The 24302-nt window shown below is 48.6% G+C and overlaps 1 long non-coding RNA gene across 1 annotated transcript; it reads left to right on the forward strand.

The window, feature by feature from the left end:
- Window positions 1-6366: 6366 nt before the first annotated feature.
- LOC109285692 (uncharacterized) lies at window positions 6367-7024 on the forward strand. Its single transcript, XR_002093514.2, has 3 exons — window positions 6367-6523; window positions 6622-6706; window positions 6816-7024. It is a non-coding gene; the product is annotated as an uncharacterized LOC109285692 (long non-coding RNA).
- Window positions 7025-24302: the final 17278 nt, after the last annotated feature.

Below are 24302 nucleotides of genomic sequence, written 5' to 3' on the forward strand. Positions count from 1 at the left end.
GGTGCCCCCCCTGTCATCACTTAACAGAAGGACATCAGGCTGAAAGGGATCTAGGCCCTATAATACCTAACACTAACTCATCTTTCCAGCTCTCGGATCATTTTTATGCCTCCTGTTTGCACTCTCTCCAATTTGTTAATGTTTTAGAAAGTATATTGAAACAGAAACTTCATGCAGTATTTTAAGAGTAGTTTCACCAATGTCGTATATTATCCCATGCCGCTATTCTCCTGTTTATACGTTCAAGAATTCTAGCAGCCTTTTTGCCACAACATCTCAGTGGAAGACTATGTTGTGATGTTAGTTCACTCGGAGCCCAAATTCTTTTCTACGCCTATTGCTTTCTAAGTTGCAAAGCCTATCCTGCATTTTTTGTTCCTAGGTAAATGGCCTTGCACTTAGCTATATTAAAATACCCTTTGACTGCAAGTCACTTTTGTGCTCCCATGAAAAGATCTAAGAAGTCACTTTTGTGCCCCCGTAAAAATGTTTATGGGTGTAAAAAAGCAAAAGCAAACAAACATCCACGCCCTTTGTTGAGCCACAAATGCCCGAATTTGTGGTCGCAAAAAAAGGGTAATATAAATGTGTGCTATTTTTGCAGCTGACATCTCTTTGTTTTAAGGTGGGAGACTCCAGGCAGCCCAGAAGGGAATTCCCAGGATGCACAGATTCATATCCTTGAAGCCCTAGGAGTGCCTGCCCAAGTTTTCTGAGGTGCACCTCAGTTCCAATTCGGGATGCTCTTCTGCAAGCAGAGAGATGTGGGATGCACCTTGGGGAATGGTGAGCCTTGGGCAGGTGCTCCCAGGGTGCCAGGGGCCCCATCTGGGTTTCCCAGATGCACCTCTGCAAGCGGGGAAATTCAGGGTTCCCCTGTTTGCAGACATTGGCTAGATTCAGTCTGCCAGGTACTTGCATCCAGCCCATAGGCACCCACCAACGAATTGTACCCCACCCAGCCCTTCTGCCCATGACAGTGGGAGCAAGACACCCACATATATACCCCCACCCCCTACCAACATACCCTATTGCACCTCGCTCTCATTCTCATGGGTGGAAGGGCCTGGCCCAGCCATCAGCAGCTTCCAGGTAGCAGCTTCCAAGCTGCTGCAGCTGCTCCAGGGGGACCTACTTGGTTTCCCCAGCATCCCACTCACTCTGGACAGCAGGTAGGAAAGCAATGTGGGTGGGGGCAGAGGCAGGGGGGAGCTGCAGCTGCATTGGGGCAGGGAGCCTGGGGCTGGGCCTGGTGGCAGCATGGAGCTCACACCCAGGGGGGTGGCAGGAGTGCAGAGCTCTATTGGGCAGGGTGTGGGTGTGAGGGAGGGTGGGGGGGGTGTAGGTAGGGTTTGAAATATGGGATGGCTTAGGGGGACTGAGCTCCCCATAAGATGAGAGCCCCCCCATAAAAGAAGAGTCCCCTATAAGCCCCCCAGTCTGCCCCACGCCTTTCTAAGCAGCTCAGGTGGTGGCAGTGGCTGCTTCCAGCTGCCACTGTTGCAGACCTCCCTAAGAGTCAGAGTGTCATTCAGACCCTGAGTGTGGGGACCCCCCTACACACTCTTCCACATGGTGCACAGTCCCTGCTGCCAGTAGCAGCAACAGGCAAGGGCACTCAGGGTGCTCGTGCCTTGTGCAGACAGTGGTGTCTGGCAGTGCGTATCTCTTGCCAGTGCTGTGCGTGGAGGCAAGGAGCACAGCCTGCCTGACCCACCTGTATTGCAGGGGCTCTGCACAGTGCGTGTGCAGCTCCTGCACATGCACAACACCAAGGGAAGCCTCATGCTGGAGCTGGATGCTTTCCCTGCCCCCTACCACACAGGTCGTAGGACTCCATGTGGAAGCGAGGGCTGGGACCCCCCTCCACTTCTGGAAGAGTCCTGGGACCTTCACAGCAGGGGGTGGGGAAGTCAGCTAGCTCCAATGCGGGGCTTCCCCCAGTGCGGCACGAGGGCGGAAGCTGCACATGGGCTGCACAGAGCCCTTGTGATAGAGGCATCCCAAATTATCATCCTGACAACCTTTACTCAGCTGCTGCCTAACCCCTATCTCTGATGTTCCCCTGACTCTTTGCATTCCTGGAACTTCCCAAGTCTTGGCAGAGCTAAGCAGCTCAGTGTCTAACTTACACCTAAGCCCACTGGGATTCAGCAATGAAGCATTCTTCTGCCAAAGTCCTTTAATGAAGCAGTTCTCAACCTTTTTGATCCTCCAACTGACCTCCAACTCTTTCTACAGCCCTACAGTTCCCTTCCCTCCACCCCAAACTACAGCATATGGGCCCATGCCTCCCATCCTTCCTTCCATCCTTTCACTCCCAAAATCCTGTCTGCCTCCACCTTCATGGTCTGACTCCTTCCTTCCACCCACCAGAGGTCAGCCAACTCTTCTACATTGTAGCCATCTTTGTGGCATGTCCGTAGCTCCTCTGAACTCAGCAGTTGAGAACTACTGCTCTAATAGGCCTAATTTAGAGAGCCTTGTCAGAAACTGCCTAACATACTGTCAGGGTTGGGATCCTTACTGAATGCAGTATCTTCTGCTTTCTTTTAAACCAAGGGTGTCAAACTCACCCCTATGCCCTGGACCAGATCCAGCAACAAGGCTCCTCACAGGCCAGATCCATGAGGCAAGCAGCTGCAGTGTGGTCAGGGGCAGTAGCAATGGGGGCAGCAATAGTGATAGTGGAAGCAACAATGGTGGGGCCAGTGGTGGAGGCAGTGGGGCAAGTGGCCACTTGCAATGGCAGAGGTGATGCAAGCAGTGGTGACAGCAGGACAAGCAGCTGTGGGACAAGCAGGGTTGTATCAACAGCCCTCGCTTGCACCCTTGCTCCTGATGCCCATATCTAATGGGGCACTGGGGCCCCAGATTCTGTTGCAGTCCTCACCCCCTATGAGCTATTCCCCCAAATTCCCTGACTTGCTAGTAGCCCAGTAGGCTGCATAGAGTGGGCCCAAGGCCTGGATCCAGCCCATGGACTGTATGTTTGACACCCATTTTAGACCATATTTAGAGGAGAAGCCACTATATAATTGCCTGGTGCCATATTTACTTATTTGCATGTTTCCCCTAAAATTAACCCTTCAAAATTGGGTTGCATGCCTGAAGTAGAGAAGCTGGCTTTCTTTGCTGGAATAGAAGAAGCATGTATAGTATTCTGTGCTCTAATGGCTACCAAGATGGCAGCTGCATCCCTCAGCCTTGACTCTAACGGAGTGCCTTGAGTATAAAAATGTTGAGCACCACTGCCCTATGGGTTATCTCCATGTGGAATTGAAGCTGTCGCTAATAGAAGTACTTGCCAATTCTCAGTCCTTTCAGAACGATGAATTTTCAGTGCCTGCCCTTGCCCTGTGCACAGATCTGGGGGGCACATGCTCTCCCATGCTTACCCAGGAGTGCATGCAGCAGCTGGAGCTGCCTTTTCCCCATCATTGTGTCCCCCAAAATGAGCCACTTGTGGCTTTGTCTTGTGCCCCACCCAGCTGGCCAGCGCTTGTTGGCACCCCTTCACTTTGGCACCCAGGGTAGTCACCCCTCTTGCTCCCTTCTTGTTATGGCACTTGATGCAGAGGGGAAGCGGTGGAATGACAGTTTCCTATCCTGGTGCTGCTGATGGGATGCGATATCCTTCCTGAGCAGCCAGGGGGGATTGGCAATTTCTGCAAACTGATCAAGCCGGAGTGTTCTGGTTGCCTGCAGGAGGAGCTCTCACACTTTTCCTGCAATTTTCAGGTGTGGGGACATGTACAGAACTTAGTGCAAGGGCTCTCATCCTGGCCCTAACAGCAAAAAAAAAATGACTTCATTTATTCAGTGACTTCCCTTCTGCCTGGGGTCTAGGCAGAAGAGAAGCCCTTTACCAGGAGGAGGCAGGGGAGAAGGGAGTTAGAGAACTAGTCCCAGGCTGTTGGTGGAGTGGATAATTAAAACTATTTTGGGGATGTCTAGTCAATTAATTATATTACTTAAAGAACTAATTTGATTGTCATTATTGGATAATTATATATTTAAATAGTGGATTAAACATATACAAAGAATGATATTTTGTAATATAGAATGTGAGGTTGTTTTTTTTTAATATATAAGTATATAAAGTATAATTAACACACCAAGTTAGAGAGAGCTGTGCTTGGTTTAGTGTTTCCAGCAAGTGGTCAAAGGTGTAAAGATATTCTTGCATGTAAGGAAAACCTTGTGCAGAAGAGGAATACTTTGTGTTTCTTGGAGATTCATTGTCCATTTCCATTTCCACTTCCATTTTATAACTCTTAAACAGGAGAAAAATACAAGGGAAGGTTGGGAAAGTGAAGGGGAGAGAGATAAGAGAGTACAAGGGAATAAGGGCTAGTCCTTTTTCTTAGTGGTGAGCAAAAAGGGTAAATGGAATCTCAATTTGAGCAGCCAGGGAAAAGCATAAGTTGTGTGTGTGATAAGGGCTGAGTTTTCAGCCTGACATTTTCACACACAGAAGGGAGTTAAAGCTAAGAGACAGACTGAAAATCATTTTCAGTACTTGTTTTTTTTTTTTAAACATGATTTTGGGGTGCAATTTGATATCATTTTTGATCTCCTGAGGTTGGGAATAATTGGATCTGTACACATATTAAAGCAGTCTATGCTGTTATTATTTATTTTCATTCTGGTAATACTAAGGAACCCGATTCCTGAGCCAGGATCTCATGGGCCAGGATTGTGCTAGGTGCTGTGCAAACACAGAACAAAAAGTCCCTGCCTCAAGGAACTCAGAATCTAAAGCTTCTTATACATGTGCTTGGACATGGGGGTAGGCATTTTAATTAGAGTCTTTCTTGCAGAGCTATTCTAATCAAAACACCATAGTGTCATGTGTATTAAGCCTCTGCACATTTATAAATGGCTGCAGGATGCTTTAGCTAAAGCTCACTCAACAAGCTTTAGTAATAGCACCTCAGTGGCCATTTTTAAACCTGCGGGAGTTTATACCATGATGCTGCAGTGATACTAGAAGAGCATTCTAATTAGTTCTAATCGAGTCTACTCTGACACATTCTAACTAGAACATGTTGAACACATGTATAGGCACCCGAAGTTAAGACATTAAATGGGTACAGACAGATGAGGGAGTACAAGAAGTCAATACAGTACTTCAAAGATTTAGTGGGTCTCAATATGAAGTCAAACCAGAGCTTTGATGTTAGTTTTATCTCCTTGTCATAGTCATTCTCATCCAGACAAAATAATCTACTTCATTTACAATGCCTGCTAAGGTGGTTTAGTATCATCTAAAAGCTATACATAAGAACAAGATGATGAATAGTTAACAGCATCAACTTGTGTTCTTTATATAATAAATACATTACTGCTATCACTAGATACAGAGGGAGACATTCTTTACCACCCAACAGCCCTATCTATTCTTGATTTTTATATAGAAAACTCAACCTGAGAGCCTTGCATCCACTCCAGTCCCTTTGTGCCCCCTTGGTATCCTGGCTGAACGTTGCCTTGGTAGTATGTAGCGCTCTTGCCTCCTTGCTACCATGCTCTGACATTTCCCTGAAGGAGAGGAAGGTGGGGAGAAATGGCAGATTCCTTTTTGTCCAGTTTTGCCACTCCATTGTTTTCACCTCTTGGCTTGTTTCAGGCAAAACTCTTTCAGGGCCTGGACACATGACACCTTTACACTTGTGTGCTTTTTTCCCTTGGTTTTATAGTTGCTCTAAATTATACCAGTAACAAAGATGACTTGCTGTTTCAGGGTATCTGTTTGCTGCAGGTACTGTTACAGCACCATGCCAATAGATGCCAAGAAGCATAGGGTGTGCATAGACAAAATGATATTTCCCATTTACGCCGACGCAACTGCATTTGTGTTTGCATGACCCGGGATTTCCCACCATTCTAAAGTCCATTTAGTGCCTTAAACTAACACCACTCGGAGATGTGTTAATTTGCCGTGCTCTCCAGTTACGCCTCTCCAACTGTTGATTTGTTTGTGCAAACAGCCAGACACTCCAAAGACTTCTAATTAATCCCCTTTGCCATGAGGGGGTGCTGTGTTTACAGCCTTTAGTCACTAGGTGCTGCTTTGTGTTCTTTTTTTTACCCTCCTTCACTCCTCCCTCACTGCACGCAGTTCAAGTTGGGTCGGGTCCACTCAGACCAATTATTATTTTAAAATGGGGGGAGGCAAATAATCGCTTAATTTTCTACCCCCTCTTAGTTTTTCCACCCCCCTGCCACTTATAGTGTATGTCCGCCCCCCCTGTCCATGTACCCTCTGTGGCAGGGCACTGTAGGTGTCTGCCACTTTAAGGGCCTGAGCCAAGCTGCCAGCAGGTGCCTGATTATGGCAGCCATTTTGGATACCTGGCTGTCTTTATAACCAGATCAGTAACATTGCCTGGTTGTAAAGCTACTGATATTTTCCTGGAGGCAAGGATAGGAGCTGTAGGGGATGTGACCCCCACACCTGTCATGTGCTGCCACTACCATGGGCTTAGCTTCTGACAACAGCTGCAGCATCACCGTAATGGTAAGTATTTTGCAGGTAGTTTGAAACTTTGGAATGAGTGGTTAGATGACTTCCTTCAATATTGTAAACCTTCTGAACTTCATCACATTCCATTTTAGAACCATGACCAAAAGTCCAGGGGCAGCAGGACACTGCCTGCCAGACCCAATGCCCAGGATATGCAGCGTCCCAGGTGATATTTAGGTAATATGTGCCACCGATTTTGTGGGGAGGGTCAAAAGTCCAGTTTTTCGACTATGAGCCATACCCTCCTCCTTTTCCTCTTCTTCCTTTTTTTCCCCCCTGCTCACAGAAAACTTTCAGGGACAGAACTCTCTGGGGGCGGCAAACAGCCCACAGCCTAGTGAAGAGGAGAGTAGAGTGAAGATAGCGAAGAGGAGTAGAGTGAAAATATCTTCAGATTTTGAATTTTTTTTTGTATATATTTTATATTGTAAAGTTCTATATAGTTATTGTTAAAGCTGCAGTGTTTTCAGTAAAGAGTTTTTTATTTTTGCTCTATATATGTGTCATGTTTTCTTTGGGGTGGGTGGGTGGTTGGGTTGGTTTTCAGAGACCGCACCTGCCTCAGTGTGGTGGGGATGCTGTGCTTGGTGGGGCAGGGTTGTGAAGTCATGGCATTACTAGAAAGAGTTGCAAAGAGTTGCAGGGTAGACCCTTACTGGGGAGAGGGAAGTTGAATGCTTGCTAAGTGCTAGCTAGGTTGCAGTGCAGCCACCATGTCTTGTAAGAAAAAAGACTAAAAAACCCTACCCACCCACAGTGGTAAGCAGGCAATCTGCAAAACTTCTCCATGCATAGACCTCCCAGGGCCTTTAGCCTTTAGCAAATCTTTAATGCATTATAATGCATTTAATATGTATGGTTGCCAAGGGGAGGAGGGGGGAGGGTTGGGGTTAACGCCTGCTGCTGCAGCTCCCAAACAGCTTCTTTTTTTCTGAGTTTTTTCTTTGCAGGCTATACTGTTATGGGAGGTGCGATGCAAAAATGATTTTTTTTCAATGCTTTCTTTGCAATGCAATGTTTTCTTTACAAAATCCTGTATACAGCACCTTTTGGAGCCAGGTTTGCAGACTTCCCCCCGCTCCGGTTTAGCTGCAACCTGCTCCTCTCCTGGAGAGAGCTCATCAGATTTTGTTCAGGATTGCTTTGTCCTCCTTTGCCATAGCTCTCCTCTCAGCCTTCTCAAAAGACAGGGAGAAGGTGAGAGGAGCAGCACTCCAAAGGCAGCCCAGGGTAATCTCTTCAGCTACCTCTAGGCCTCCACAAAATCAAGTGTATTCAAAGGAAGCATCATTGTGGGAGAACTTCTTTTCATCCAAATTCAAGAAATTTGTAATACTTCCCTCTCCTCCACTAAGTATTGGCATGTCCGTATCAGATGGGTCTCAGCTAAGCAGGGAGCTGCTAATTGGCCAAGGCCAGGGTTTCAAAAAGCACTCTGCTCCCTATAGAGAGGCCAGAAATGTTATGCAGCAGATGGCTGTCCCCAGACATATTATTGAGGTGCCTGGAGGGGAGGCCACCCAAACTCAAATACTGGCCGTGATCAGCTTTGTGTCCAGCCTACAAAGCTGCTGCACTCACTCCCACCTCTGGCTGGCTGCAAACCATTCCCCCGCTTCCAGGTCCATGCCCTAAAATCAAGCAGGAGCAAGTACAAATCAGATTTTTTTTGTTCCTCATCTTTATTTTTTTCACAATAAATTGAATTGCAATCAATTTGACTGAGAAATCTCAATAAAGCTAAAACAGTATAGACATTTTTTTTAACTCAGTAATGCAGTTGGTAGTCAACTGGTGAATAGAGTTTTTTACAGTACAGCCATTGCCAGCAATGCAACACAATAGTATAAAACACCGATTCACAATATGCTCCCATGATCCCTTGAGTAATCCCTTGATATGATGTGGATGGATGGAGGGCTGCATGGTGGGAGGGTGAGAGGGCAGGAGGCAGGCAGGTAGCCAGTCTAGTTACTGGCTCTTCCTGTTTACAGGCCGTTCCTGGTTACTGATGACCCTGCAACTTTTATGGAGTCATGGCATTACTGGAAAGTTGCAGAGTGGTCTGTTATCGGATGGAGGGAGGTCAAATGCTTGGTCAGTGCTAGTGTGCACCAGCATTTTCTTGGAAGAAAGAAGACTAAACAAACCCACCCACAAAGCTTAATTAGGGAGGGGGGGGGGGGGGCCCAGGCACAGTCCCCTACGGGTCCCCTCGGGTGGAGATGTATGGCTCGACTCAACTGGCTGGCTGAGTTGGACCGTGGGTGGGGGAGAGGGATGGAGGGAGGCAGGCATCCTGCACCCCACTCCTGGTTACTGAACATGTTCCAGCAGGAAGATGTCTGGGTCAAGGGGGGCCCCCAGGCACAGTCCTCTAGGGGCCCCCACAGGTGGAGATGAATAGCCCGACACAGCTGGCTGGCGGAGTCAGGCCATGCTACTCTCCGTTACACTGTAACTTTGAAATCTTTGCTGGCCAAAAACTTAGGTAGGGAGGGAGGGGCCCGCTCAGGTCGGGGGGGGGGGGGGTGAGACTTTCTAGTTTCTACTTTCTGTTATCCTATTTATTTAAAGTCTTCCTTGCTTTCGCAAGTCAGAGAAGAAACTCAAGGAGACAGAAACCTTGAGGAGACAGAGTGGTGGGTGGGTGTCAGAATACATGTACCTCAGTCCAAATTTGCTGGGACATGGCCAAAAGTCAGGAGGAGGGCAAGAAGACTATGAAATGGGCCTGCAGAACTTGTGCAAATTGAGCTGATGCTCAGACCAAAGCCAGTGAAGAAAGCTCAGCTTAGCTTTCTTTGTTGCCAGCAACAATTTGAAAGTTACTAGGGACAATGGAGCAGTATAAGGCAGAGGTGGGCAAGTGGGGCAAAGAGCCCACAGGCCTAAGCCTATTAACCGGACTGTGAACATCTTGGCCAGCAGCCAAGAAGAAGGCATCCACAATTCAGAAAAGAAACTCAAGCCTCAGTTTTGTTACCAGATTTGCCCATCACTTTGGGGTGTGCTCATTTATTAGGGATACGTTTCTAGGGTCTTTGTAATTCTATCAATTTGCTGCTTGTGTTTCTATATGGAGCTGTATCTCTCCCTTCTGCAAGTCCTCACCCCCAATGGAGTTATCTTGCAGGACTTAGTTCAATGGGGCTGGGTTTCTCCAGCCACCAAATCAGACACATACATACAAACACACACAGATTTAATGTGACATGCCTGACCCGTCCAGGTTGATCAGCAGGGACAGGCTGACACCCTCATATGCCAAGAATCAGTTCATTAAGGTAAGAATAAAATGCAGTCAGATGCAGAACACCTCTGAATCCAGCTGGATGTCCAGCTGACGTTCTCATGGGCCAGCATTCAGTTCATTAGGGCACGTCTGAGCCAAACTGGGTCAACCAGCCCATATAAGCTGATCCCCTTATGTGTCTTAAACTTAGCACATCCCCATCTTTTTGCTACCTAGTGGTAGCCTCTTGATGAGCAGACCACACAGTATTTTTGGGCTTCACAGGGATCTTTGGCTTAGGTAAAAGAAGTATTGCTGCAGAGCAAGTGGGGAAGGAGAAGTAGAGAAGGAAAAATATACCCGGTTACCACCAGTTTGACTATGAAAGTTATTTATTGCTAAGTATATGAAATTTATGATGGTACTAGTAGTAATAGACATGCAAGGGAAAACAAATAAAGCCCATCCCCAGCTCATCCAATCAGGCATGGCTGAGGCAGCCCTGCTCCACGCAGCCCTCAGGGCAGCTGCGGCAGGACCTAGCTCACTGATGAGCTGGGCCCCGCAGGGGTAAGCAGCTCCCCTCCCCTCACTGCCAGCTAGGGCCCTCAGGCCGGCCCTGCCTGCCTCGCCGCTGCCCCAACACCGCTGCCGCTGCTGCAACTCTGCTCTCTGCCACCACGGCTCCACACTCTGCCGCGGTAGCTCCGCCAGTGCTGCCGCCACCACTGCAGCTCCATGCTCCACTGCCATGGCTCCGCGCTCCGTGGTGGCCCTGCCACTGCCACCACAACTCCATGCTCCACTGCCGTGGGCCAGATAAAATGGTTTGGCGGGCAGCATGGCAGCCCATGGGCCGTATGTTGGACATGCCTGGTGTAAATAGTTATCTTTTATGTCGACAAGGGGTTATCTGGTTTGGAACAGCTCAAGAAACTGATTAATAACCAGGAAAAACATAAAGTTAAGGGGTAACTAGGCACTTAGAAGCCAGCTTGAAATTCTTATGAATAGAAGAGATACTGGATGGGATACCATATTGTTTCTTCTCAGATGGCTTGCAGCATCAGGGTTTTGTAGTTTACCTGTTGTGAATAAGCTTCGGTTTAGCATGAGTGTTCATAAACTTTGTGGGGAGGACTTCCACCAGGCAGCCTGGGAAAAGTATGACAGCATTTGTGGTCAGGGCTCCAATGGGCTGGACATTGTGATGAACCCTTAACCATTGTTCAAATGTTGACCATACCGCCTCTGACTTGGTCTTTTGCCTCAGCATTCCCTAACCCGGAAACCGAGTTTTTGTTAGTCAATCAAGTTTAAATAGGCCTCCCACAGTGGGACCGGAGAATGTACCCAAAATGCCTATTAAACTTTTCTTCTGCTTAGTTCTGGTTAAATGAGGTATGGGAGTGTGTGTGTGGGGGGTGTGGGGTGGGGACGGGGGGGGAATAGAAAAAGTCCTTTGTAAGTCCAGCAAGCTGTGTGCCAGTCCTCCCTCAGGAAGACAGAGCTGACAGGTAACAGCCTCATTAGTGGAAGGCCTGACCTGCACCCTGAGCCCTCTGCAGCAATGAATGAAATGCACTTGCAGAACTTGTCCAGCTCATGCTGATGCAGTACATGGCCAGTAACCAGGAGGAAGGCAAGAAGACTATATGAAGTGGGCCTACAGAGCTTGTGCAAATTGAGCTGATGCTCAGGCCAAAGTCAGTGAAGAAGCCTCAGCTTCTGCCACTGCAGTGGTCATAGCTAACCAGGAGAAGGGTGAGAAGACTATGAAAGGCAGGGCGTGTTTTCCACAACAAGAAGCTTTTCTCCAGTCAAAAGACATGTATCCCAGTCCAAATTTGCTGGGACATGGCCAGTAACCAGGAGGAGGGAGAGAAGACTATATGAAGTGGGGCTGCAGAACTTGTGCAAATCGAGCTGGTGCTCAGGCCAAAGCCAGTGAAGAAAACTCAGCTTCTGCCACTGCAGTGGTCATACTCAGGAGCACAGCTTCCTTTGTGACCAGCAACAATTCAACAGTTATATGTGTGTAACAGAGAGGTGCAGAGGTGGGCAGATGGGGCAAAGAGCCCACAGGCCTGGGCCTACTACCCGGACCCCAGGAAGGAGTTTGCTGCAGGTCTTTGCCAGCAACCAAGAAGAAAGCCTCCACATTTGTGGCCAGCCCCAGAGTGAAGGGAGGATAGATTGAGCATCAGAATTTATATTGGTGCCTCTTGTGCACCTTGTGTACCTTCCTTCATGCGCATAAAATTCCACTGGTCCTGTTTACAATAAATTTGAACTAAACAATGCAGCCCCCCTCCCCCCCACCAGAGATGACCCTATCAGGGTGCAGGGCAGTGGCGCACTGACAGCGGTGGGCAGCACAGCCGCCCCAGCACAGACACAAAGGGGGGGCCATTGACAGTTGTGAAAAGGGGTGCCACCACTCCGCACTGCTCAATTCCCCTCCCTCCCCACCATCAAAACTGCTGCAGAAGGCATCTTGTCCAGGGTGTATGTGGGAGTGAGAGCAGCAGTACCCTGGGCTTGTCCCCTGGTCCCTGGAGACCCATGGTATGCCTCTGGTGCAGGGCCATGGGCAAATTAGCCCCCCCCACGCAAAGCCAATCCCATGTGCCGTGGCAGTGGCAGCGGGGAGAGGGGAGTTGGTGACCATCCAGATGCGAGGCCGACGGCAGCACTGAGAAGTTTCTCCGTCTGTTCCACCTGTGTCTGCAGGGCCCCCAAAGCACTGTGCCCAGGGCAGTTGCTTGTATTTGTGCCCGCCCTAGGGACAATCCTGCCACCTTCAGGGCACAGACAAGTGTCGGGTGTCACTTACCAAAGTTGGTGTGTAGCACATCACTCCAGGACAGGAAAAGGGCCAATGTGGTCCCTATTTTCAAGAGGGGGAGGAGGGATGAACCAAGAAACTATAGGCCAGTTAGTCTCACCTCCATCCTTGGAAAAACTATGGAAAAAATCATTAAGGATCACATTTGTGGGAGCCCAGCAGGGGAAATAATGCTGAAAGGAAATCAGAACAAGTTCACTGCAGGTAGATCCTGCCTGACTAACCTTGTTTCTTTTTATGACCAGGACACAAAATGCTTAGATACAGGAGTCAAGGTAGATGTCATCTACCTAGACTTTAAGAAGGCCTTTGATACGGTATCGCGTTCTGTTTTTGTAAATAAACTAACAGGCTGTGATGTAAATGATTACATGGTCAGGTGGGTGGCAAATTGGCTTAGGGGTTGCACTGAGAGAGTTCATAGATTCATAGATGTTAGGGTCGGAAGGGACCTCAATAGATCATCAAGTCCAACCCCCTGCATAAGCAGGAAAGTGTGCTGGGTCTAGATGACCCCAGCTAGATACTTATCTGACCTCCTCTTGAAGACCACCAGGGTAGGGGAGAGCACCACTTCCCTTGGGAGCCCGTTCCAGACCCTGGCCACTCGAACTGTGAAGAAGTTCTTCCTAATGTCTAATCTAAATCTGCTCTCTGCTAGCTTGTGGCCATTGTTTCTTGTAACCCCCAGGGGCGCCTTGGTGAATAAATCCTCATCAATTCCCTTCTGTGCCCCCGTGATGAACTTATAGGCAGTCACAAGGTCGCCTCTCAACCTTCTCTTGCGGAGGCTGAAAAGGTCCAGTTTCTCTAGTCTCTCCTTGTAGGGCTTGGTCTGTAGGCCCTTAACCATACGAGTGGCTCTTCTCTGGACCCTCTCCAGGTTATCCGCATCCCTCTTGAATTGCGGCGCCCAGAATTGCACGCAGTACTCCAACTGCGGTCTGACCAGCGCCTGATAGAGGGGAAGTATCACCTCCTTGGACCTATTCGTCATGCATCTGCTGATGCACGATAAAGTGCCATTGGCTTTTTTGATGGCTTCGTCACACTGCTGGCTCATGTTCATCTTGGAGTCCACTAGGACTCCAAGATCCCTTTCCACTTCTGTGCCACCCAGCAGGTCATTCCCTAGGCTGTAGGTGTGCTGGACATTTTTCCTCCCTAGGTGCAGCACTTTGCATTTCTCCTTGTTGAACTGCATCCTGTTGTTTTCTGCCCACTTGTCCAACCTGTCCAGGTCTTCTTGCAGCTGTTCCCTGCCCTCCGGCGTGTCCACTTCTCCCCACAGTTTTGTATCATCCACAAACTTGGACAGAGTACATTTCACTCCCTCGTCCAAGTCACTGATGAAGACATTAAAGAGTATCGGTCCAAGGACCGAACCCTGCGGGACCCCACTGCCCACATCCTTCCAGGTTGAAACCAACCCATCCACTACGATTCCCTGGGTGCGACCCTCTAGCCAATTCGCCACCCACCGGACTGTGCAGTCATCCACATCACAGCCTCTTAACTTGCTCATCAGTATGGGGTGGGATACCGTATCAAAGGCCTTCCTGAAGTCTAAGTATACGACATCCACCCCTCCTCCTGTGTCCAGGCGTTTCGTAACCTGGTCATAGAAAGAGACTAGGTTGGTCAGGCACGATCTGCCCGCCACAAACCCGTGCTGGTTTCCCCTCAGCATAATTTGTCCTGCCGGGCTCTCACAAATGTGAGCCTTGATAATTTTTTCAAAGACTTTGCCAAGGGTGGAGGTGAGACTGACTGGCCTATAGTTGCCCGGGTCCTCCTTCCTCCCCTTCTTGAAAATGGGGACCACATTGTCCCTTTTCCAGTCCTCCGGGACTTGGCCCGTGCACCACGAGCGTTCAAATATTCCCGCCAGTGGCTCTGCAATGATGTCGGCCAGTGCCTTCAGCACCCTCGGATGGAGGTCATCCAGGCCTGCCAACTTAAAGGCATCCAGTTCTTCCAGGTGACTCTGCACCATCTCAGGGTCTACGCATGGAAGTCTGGCTCCTTGCTGCTGCCTCTCTACAACCCCAGTGAGAGACTTGTCGTGCCCCTCGCTTAGGAACACTGAGGCAAAGAACTCATTGAGGAGTTCAGCCTTGTCCCCCCTGTCCGTCACCAGTTGTTTCTGCCCATTTAGCAGGGGTCCTATTCCTCCCTGGGCCTTCCTTTTACTCCCTATATATCTACAAAACAATTTCTTGTTTTTGTTGTGGTGGACAGGTTGATATAACCCTAGAAAGATGTGGGCAATGGAGTTCCGCAAGGCTCGGTGCTTGGTACTATTCAATGTCTTCATCAGTGACTTGGACAAGGGCATGGAAAGCACCCCATCCAAGTTCACAGATGATACCAAATTATGGGGCAAAGTTAACACACCAGATTGTAGGGAATAGATCCAGGTGGATCTGGACTATTTGGAAAAATGGGCAGAACAAAATAGGATGTAGTTCAACAAAGACAAGTGCAAAGTGCTACACCTGGGCAACACCAACACACTTATAGGCTGGGGGATGACCGTCTCAGCAGCAGAGCAGCGGAAAGGGATCTTGGAGTCATAGTGGACTCCAAGATGAATATGAGTCATCAATGTGACAAAGCGATCAAAAAGGCTAACTGCACTTTACCATGCATTAGCAGAGGCATGACGAACAAGTCCAGGGGGGTGATGCTTCCCTGCTATGCAGCACTGGTCAGGCTGCATTTGGAGTACTGCGTCCAGTTTTGGGCGCCGCACTTCAGGAGGAATGCGGAGAATCTCAAGAGGGTTCAGAAGAGGCTAATCTCATGGTTAGAGGCCTGTAGGCAAGGCCCTACGAGAAGAGACTGAGGGACCTAGATCTCTTCAGCCTTCCAAGAAAAGTCTGAGAGGTGATCTTGTAGCTGCCTATAAATTCACCAGGAGAGGGCAGCAGAGAATAGGAGATGCTCTATTTACTAGGGCACCCCCTGGAGTAACTAGGAACAATGGCCACAAATTGTCAGACAGCAAATTTAGGTTGGACATTAAGAAGAACTTCTTCACAGTAAGGGTTGCTAGAATCTGGAATGGGCTTCCAAGGGAGGTGGTGTTCTTCCCTATCTTGGGGGGTCTTCAAGAGGAGACTGGACAAGCACCTAGCTGGGGTTGTCTGACCCCAGTGCTCTTTCCTGCCCAGGGCAGGGGGTTGGACTCAATGACCTACTGAGGTCCCTTCTCACCCTAATATCTATGAATCTATGTCCTCTTTCAAGTTGCACGTCACAGAGGTGCAGGCATCAAATAGCACTCAAAGCTTCACTGCACCCCACTTGATCAGCCTGCAGTCTTCTCAAACCCTGGATTCGCATTGCTGTGCCCCCCAGGGGCAAGTGTCATGACTGGGGCGAGTCCTTCTCTGCCCCCACTGTGTTGTCATCCCTCACCCGCCTCAAACCTTCCTCAATACAGCAAATATGCACCCCGACCTCTGCTCTCCCAATTTATAGTGGTTGAACCCTCCCCACCTCCCCCCCTCCCCCCAGTCGGCAGCTTCTTTTTGGTGTGGAAAAACAGGCACTCTGGCACCAGGCTGGAAAGGAGCATGAAAAGAAGGTGGAAAAGTTTGCAAAGTCCCTTGGTTTGTGTGCAAGCAAAGCAGGACTTAAACCCTATGCTGCCCCCCACCCCCCTCCACCCACAGCCTCACTTTGGTGTTCCAAAACATAGGAGACAGTGCCTGGCACCTGGCTGGAAAAGAGCATGAAAAGAATCTTGAAAAAGCACATTTTCAAAGTTTCCATCTAGGCAAAATGCAAGGAAGGGTTGTGAAGGGTGAGCCTGGGAAGGCATGAGCCCCTGCGGGCAACTTTTCGAAGTGGCTGGTGGCGTGCAAAAAAGCAAGTCAGTCTGCTGGGGGGTGACACGCCAGCCTTTGCAAAATGTTGGTGTGCAGCCCAACACTTGATTGTTGCAATCCACCCAGGGAGCCCTCCTGTTTACCACTGGAGCTCCCCTGTGTACCTGTGCAAGAGAGATTGCCAACCCCTATCCCCCAGCACTATGCAGCAAGCATCAGGAAAAACAAACAGAGAGCAATGAACCCAAACAAAGAATGAAATCCACCTTTGCAACGAAGCAGTGTAAGAGTGGATATGGAGGCAGACACAAGAAGCCAGGAAACCATGAGGTTTTATTGTTTGCAACACACTATTGTAGTTACCTGTGCTTCTTTGCCTTCACCCCACCATGACCCTGAACCACTCCTGTCTCCCTGAAATGCAATGGCACTCTTCTGGCCCTGCTGGCAGTCATATGGCCATCCTGTGACCCCACTGAGTTAGGGGGAACAGGCTCAGCTGTAATTCTCCACTTGTCTGGCACAGAGGCAAGACAAGCAGACTGACTTTTCCCTTTCAGGCATCATACCCATTTATTTAGGTACTTCTGCACACTCTGAAAGGCATCAATGAAAGTGTCCTGTGACCTCTGTAATTCAACGCAGGTGACTCACAGAGTTCGTCCCACCAGGCATCTATATGTTCTGCTCTGGCTACTGAGTCCACCAAAACCTTGAGCAAGGTTTCGTGAGACCATCTCTGCTTGCTGCAAAAATCTCTGCAGTGCTTTGCTGTAGTGTGAGTGGGTGCCGTTCCAGGTGGCCATGGGTCGTGGTGGCTGAAAAACAAATAAAAAAGCAAGATTGCCTTTCCTGCAAGAAAAGGAAAGTACACCTCCCACCATGCAGTGCACAAAATGCCAACAGGCACAGAAACAGACCCCACAACAGTGGGGCACCACTCGTACTGCCCAAAACTTACAAGTACTCGCTTCAGAAAGGTCCATGGCTGCCACTGCCCATGCTAGCTGCAAAAAATTAATTAAAGCAAATAATTAGTTTGGTGTCTGTTACATTATGAGCTATCAAACCTGTCATGCACCACCACCGAAAGAACATGGTGACCCATGTACAGCAACATATTAATTTCTCCCCTGGCCCCCCAAACCCAACCAGCATGTACCAGGTATTGCCTGCAGTGGCAAGAGGCACATTACAAAAACTTACCAGGTCCAGTATGTTCTTGGGTCTCAGTAATAGTAGATAATGTATCGGCCACATGGGTTTCTTCCTTACCCTCCACCTCCTCTGCTTCATCGTCTGTGCTAGTCCATGGAATGGAGGGGCTAAGTGGCACTAAGTGTATGGTGACCGACCGTTCTTACTGCTACTCATCAGGAAACAGGGAGCAGTCTCCATACAGCTAAGACATGCTCGTGGTTTCACCCTCAGGAGAGGCTGCTGCCACCTCCTCCTCCTCCTACCCAACCCCAATGCTGAAAGTCTCCATATCCAGGTTGTCACCCATATCCTTGGAGAGAATGATGGACAGTTTGTCATAGAAGGGGGCAATTGTGCGACCTGCCCCAGAACAAGAGTTCGCACCTTTGACTCTGTAAAACGCTGATCTCGGGGACTTGATCTTGCACCAGACCTGGGCCCAGTCATGATTGTGCCCTCATGCCTGGATGTCTTTTGTGATCTTAACATAAACAAGCTTATTCCTCCTACTTTCCAGCCTGTCTATGATCCTTTGCTACAACCGAATGTTGATTAAGTCCTCCAGTTCTTCCTGGGTCCATTTGGGTCCACAGGCACTGGAGGTATCTGCCTCCAGAGCTGTCAGCTCCATACTGCTGGCCTTGGCTTTCTAAGACATGGCGAAGCAGTTTGTGGTCAACAGCACAAGCAATTTGTGAAAGAGGACTGGCAATTTTTTTGGGGGGTGCCTTTATACTCAGGCTGTGCTTGCATGAGGGTCTGGGAAAATTCCAAGGATTGTGAAGTCATTACCTGTAAGTGTCAAAACACTCAAAGGTGAGGAAGCACTCAGTTAACAACAAAAAAGATCTGGTGGTGGGGTAGATAAGGCCTTTGTACTTTGGGATGGCTGCTCAATGGCCAGGAATGTTGCAAAAATTGATACCTACCTGCCTGCTGCTGCAAAATAATTTTATTACAGAAGTACAGCCTGTCTTCCCTAAAGTGGCAAAAGTTTTGAGTAACCCATGTTACTAGGGGAGGAGTAGGCAAAACATTTTTTGTTTGCAAGTTTGATTACATCAGAACACCAGTGGCTGCTAAGCTCAGGATGAAAGGATGTGCAAAAGCCCCAATGCCCCAGGGTGTCGGGGTGAAGTGTTGAAAAAGCAGATACACCAAGCTCCAGACCACAGAACACCCTACAGTCCCTGGTCCCCACTTGGGGCAGACGAGTGAGAAGCTGCGGCTGACAGAGAGGGACAAAATGGAGAATAAGGATCAAATACACGACGATGGAGAACAAAACCATGAAGAGTCCTCCGACACTGAGAATATGGAGGACATGGGTGAGGAGGAGGAGGAGGTGGCAGTACTGCTTCTGTAAATGCTGTTTACCTGGGGATTACTGCTGGAATGCTTGAGAAGGATAGGAACTGTGCTACAGTGTTCAGTTGCAAGTTGTATTCCTGGTTTAACAGCATTGATGACAATAAGAAAAAGAAGATACAGGCACCTGGAGGGCTTGGAACACATGGAGAAAAGCAAAGAAGTGGAATTTGACCGGGCTCTGTTGAGAAACCTGTGGAGGACCAGAATCTACATGGTCCTAGTCCATGGTCTGGTCCATGGTCTACATGGACCAGAATCTACATGTAGGCCCACGATAGCAGCTTGGACTGGTGGGAGCGAATCATACTGACAACTTGGAACGACCAGCAGTGGCTGGAGATGTTCCAAATGCAAAGGGAGACACTCTATCATATCGTCTCGATGCTGGGGCCTCATGTTGCGAGGCAGGACACTAACATGTCTTGGGCCATCCCACCAGACAAGAGGGTTGCAATGGCCATCATGAAGCTGGCCAGCCCATCCAGCCTCCACTACATCGCGAACCAGTTCGTCGTGGCTGCCTGCATGGTCGGGCTGGCATCTCATGAGGTATGCCAGCTGCTTAAGGAGATAGCTGCAAACAAAATTATCCACCTGGCACATCAGCAGCAAGTCATAGATGGCTTTAATGAGAAGGGGTTCCCAAACTGCATAGGGACTTTAGACAGCACTCACATCCCAGTGCTGCGCCCTGTGGGAAGGGGGAGGACTTTCACAAATAGGAGAGGATATGCCTCCATGATCCTGTAAGCTGTAGTGGACTGCTGGGGCTGGTTCATGAACGTTTATACCAGGTGGGCTGGCAGTGCTCATGATGCACGCATGTTCAGAAACTCCGCTCTGCCTGGCCTCGTGGAGAAAGGACACTACACACCTGGCGTGGAGAAGACAGTGATCCGCAGTGTCACCATTCCCCTGGTTATATCAGCGGACGCTGCCTACCCCTTAAAGCCCTGGCTCATGAAGCCTTATGGAGGGAGCGTCACCAACCCACAGAAGCTGGTTTTTAAGTACCATCTGAGCAGTTGCAGGATGGCTGTGGATTGTGCATTTGGCTGACTCAAAGGACAATGGAGGGCACTTACATGCTGGCTCCAGATGGAGCAAGAAAATATCACGGCCTTTGTAGTGGCAACCTGCATGCTGCACAATATCTGTGAGAGCCAAGGAGAGCTTTTCAAGGAGCTGTGGGAAGAAGAAGCACAACAGGCAGTGGCCAGACAACAGAAACGTGTCCAGGCAGCAGCAGCAACAGCAGCAGCACAGGGAATGAAGAGATATCCTTCAAGATGAAACTGGATACTTATCTTGCTGGGATCCTATGACCCCAGCTGACGTCCTGCCCTTTGGGCAGGGGGCTGGACTCGATGATCTTCCGAGGTCCCTTCCAGCCCTAATGTCTATGAAATCTATGAAATCCTCAAGGAGAGGCTGGTCAGGCGATCCTTGTGCATAATTGTCTGGCAGGGTGTATGGCTGACAACAACACCAAGGAGTGCTTTGTTCTTTCTCTTGGTTAAAATAAATCCATTTACACTTTAAATCTGTGTCTGTCTGCAGGGGCGTGCAGTGTTGCGGACAGGGGGTGGAAGGGTGGACGGTCAGGGGAAGGGGGAGGAAATCTGGACTGGGCTAGGGGTTTGCTGCTTCCAGACTGTGAGTAGCTTGAGAGAGGGGGGCATTACACGCTGTCACCCACATCTAAATGAGCTCCACCCCTCCCCATGTGGGTGAGAAGGTTAACTATAACTCATGGTGGGCTAGGCAGGTGGGGGTGAAGGGGGACCAAGCCGAACAGCAATCCACATTTTCAAAAATATTCCAAAAACACTTATAAAACAATTCACAACACACCTCCATAAGCTGTATGTGGCACTACACAAAGCTTGACAGTGTACCTGGGCAGGGAATGGGAGGGCTCCAATGGGAGCCCCGTTGGAAACAGTGCGAAGGTCAATGCGCCCAGGAATGCTGAGAAATGTAGTCCAAAAAAAAGAGGAAAAACCCCCCCAGAAGAGCTCGCCATCACCGACATCACCAATAGCAATCGCCAATCAACCAGGCAGCAACAAACACCCACCCACCTACTATTCTAAATCCCAAATATTTTATGATATCTTAGCAGTTATCATAGCAGCTATAGTAAATGAAAGAAAAAACACATATATTTATAATATGGTGGGACGAAAAAGGGAGGGGAGGAGTCAAGCGGCTTGTCTTTGGGATTGGGATGGGGTCTTTGGGATCGTGTACTGACAGAGAGAGACCAGACCGACCGAGCATAGGTGGGTGCAAGTAACAGGGATTTGGGGGTGACCATGACCGTGCCCAGGGGAGACTCCCAGTGAGAGTGCGGAGGCAGGGAGGGAGGAGCTGGGGTGGTTTACATGCCCCTCTTGCTGTAATACATTAGGAAAGACATTACAGGGGGTAAATTGGTATTTGACTCCCCCTATTGAAATCTGCGGGGAATGACACACAAGGCTTAACTTGCTTGAAAGTGCTGTTCATGAGAACACAAACACCATGTCATGCAAACAAAAATGCACCACACCAAAAAAAAGCCCCATTACAATTTTCAGGCAATCTACATTAACATCTGTGTCATCTACACGTACCCATATACAGCAAAGAGCTACCCAAGATAGCTTCAGCTACGTGATGCTTATGCCAGTGTAATTTGCACTGTGTAAGGAGGGGCTTGGCCCTTCCAGGACTGTGAACCCAGCTGCAGTTGGTTGGTGGGCAAGTCTGCCTGGCTGGGATCTGGGGCCAGCTGGAAGTGATGGTCAGCTAATGAAAGTGCAGACACAAAGAAGGTTATGAACTCGGGATGAAGTGCTGAGGAGAGAGCAAGAGTAGTTTGCTGTGCTAAGGAGAAGCCAGAGCTAAGTTGCCCCTATCCTACCATCCGGAAAAGATAGAAGATTTGGGTTTGTTGTGAATTCAAGGTGGTATTCACAAATTCATAGAAGTTTAGGCCTGGAAGGGACCTCGTGAGATCACCGGGTCCAGTCCCCCTGCTCTGGGCAGGAAAGACTGCTGGGGTCAAATAACCCCAGCAAGGTGTCTAATCTATGGTGATTCTCATTTGGGTTTCATGTTGTTTCCCTTTGTATTGGCAAAGACTGGCCCGAAAAACTGCAAGCAGAGTTGGCTCACCTCTTGAGGCAGCAGGGTCAGCAACTCACTTATATACTGGTATGGTTTTACCCCTGAATTCCTGGGTGGGTATGCTGGATTCAAGTAAGTTACTATGGCCCAGCACTGTTTGTGATATGTCCATTCCTTGTTTACGCTGGTGTAAAGGCTTATTACCCTGCAATATGTCATATGTTCAAGCCCTCAGCCCTCAATGCTATAATTTTCCATACAGATATCATATACCAACACGACTCTTTGCCAAGAACCTTTCTCTTTGATATGTTTTAGGCACCTGACTCTCCCCATTCATTTTATTAGGGTTTCATATCCTAATCTTTGGTTACTCGTTTCCATGCTGACAGCCCAGCTGGTTTTCTTCTCGGCAAACTCACAGTCTGCTGGACCTTGCCTTCACCAACCTTTGCTGCCTTCAAATGTTCATGAGCAGAGTCTGATGTCTTCAGCTCATCTCTTCCCATGACTTTTTGCTCCTGCTCACCTTGTTAATCTTACTCATCAAAATCCATGTATCTCCCTTATACATCACCTTATACTCAGTTGTCCATTCCCTTCACTCAGTCTAAGAGTTAGGTATAACTGAGGTTGCAGTCCAAAGAGCTCAGTGGAAAATGCTGGCTGCAGCACTACTGAATACTGTTTTGCAATGTGACTTTGATGATCAGTTATGGGAAGTATTTTTCCTTTTCTCTTTTCCAGATGGTAAGAGAGCCACCCAGAGACTTAGCAGAGAATAGCTGTCCACTCCAGTAGCAGTCAATTCCTGCAGGAGCTGTCCAGCTCCTGTAGGGATAATGTTTGAAGAAAGTATACAAAGTTCATGTGTCCCAGGTAACTTTTGGAGTTGTTTGTGGGTTTCTTTCTGAACAGCTGACTGCAGTCTCCATTTTGCCCTGCAGCCTCTACAGAAGTCAGATGAACATAATGTACAACTACTTGCTCTTGAAAAAGAAACAGTTTCAAACCCTTACCTGTCTGGCTGTTTGATAGTACAGCAGTGCCTGCTTCGTTTTAAAAGCAGAACAGATGCTATATTGGCTTGCATACAACAAACCCAGAATAAAATATGCACCTTGTTGTTGAAAGGCAGTATGAAGAAAAAAGCTCTTTCCTTGTACATAACTGAGTAGCAGCAACCTGGGAGCTGAGCCTACTCCTTGTTGTGCTCCCTACAAGCCCTTGCAGATTTTACTTTCACTTTTGCCCTGTAAGCTGCAGACCGACTCTTACCATATTTCTCACATATAATGAGCACCACAATTTCCAGCAGCAGGTTTGTTTTGAAAAAAGAAAAAGGGTCATGCTGTATGCAAGAAAACAGAGTATGCAGTTGTGGAATTTTTTTATCACCCCATAGTGATGGTGCTCAACCTCTGGCCCACAGGCTAGATCCAGCCCGCAGAGCCATGTCATCCAACCCACAGCGCTCCCCATGGGTCCAGAAATGTGGTAGTGGGGAGCATCAATTAATGGTACCTCTGCTTCTCCATTGCCAAATTTCTAAGCCCACTGAGCCAGACGGCATAGCCCTGCACACAAGGCCAGGGCTGGGGGCTGCAGGCATAATCTGATGTTGGACCCAATTCTGTGCATAGGACTGGGGCTTCAGGCACAATTTGGTGCAGGGCCCAATTTGCTGTGTGGGGCTGAAGGTGCAGGAGTGGGGCCCAGTCCAATCCCATGGACCAGATCTGACCTGGGGACCAACTCTGCCAGTCATCTGGCTTGTGGGGATTGGGGTAAATTACTGGCATAAGCATCTGGCTTGTGGGGCCAAAAGGTTTTACAGTTATTGTAGCAGATGGATCATGCAATGAATTTCAAAGCAGCTGAGAACGTTGGCTGTTCTTTCATTTGGATCTTTTACTTGGTGAAACATTGCGGTGCACTCCTGCATTTTAGGTACCTTTTATTTATTTTTACAAACTATAATAAGTTGCCCATCCCCTGCCCTGGGTTCCTTGATAATAGTTTAAATATTCACTCATGAAAAAACAGTTCAGTTGGGTTCCCATACAAAAATCAAATAACCTGTGGCAACATAAATCACAGTAAGTTTATGCGCCAAATATTAAACTCCTTATGTAGCAAATTTTCCCTTATGATTTAAATGGGAGTTCC

This window comes from Alligator mississippiensis, chromosome 5, assembly GCF_030867095.1.
Source record: "Alligator mississippiensis isolate rAllMis1 chromosome 5, rAllMis1, whole genome shotgun sequence".
NCBI lineage: Eukaryota > Metazoa > Chordata > Crocodylia > Alligatoridae > Alligator > Alligator mississippiensis.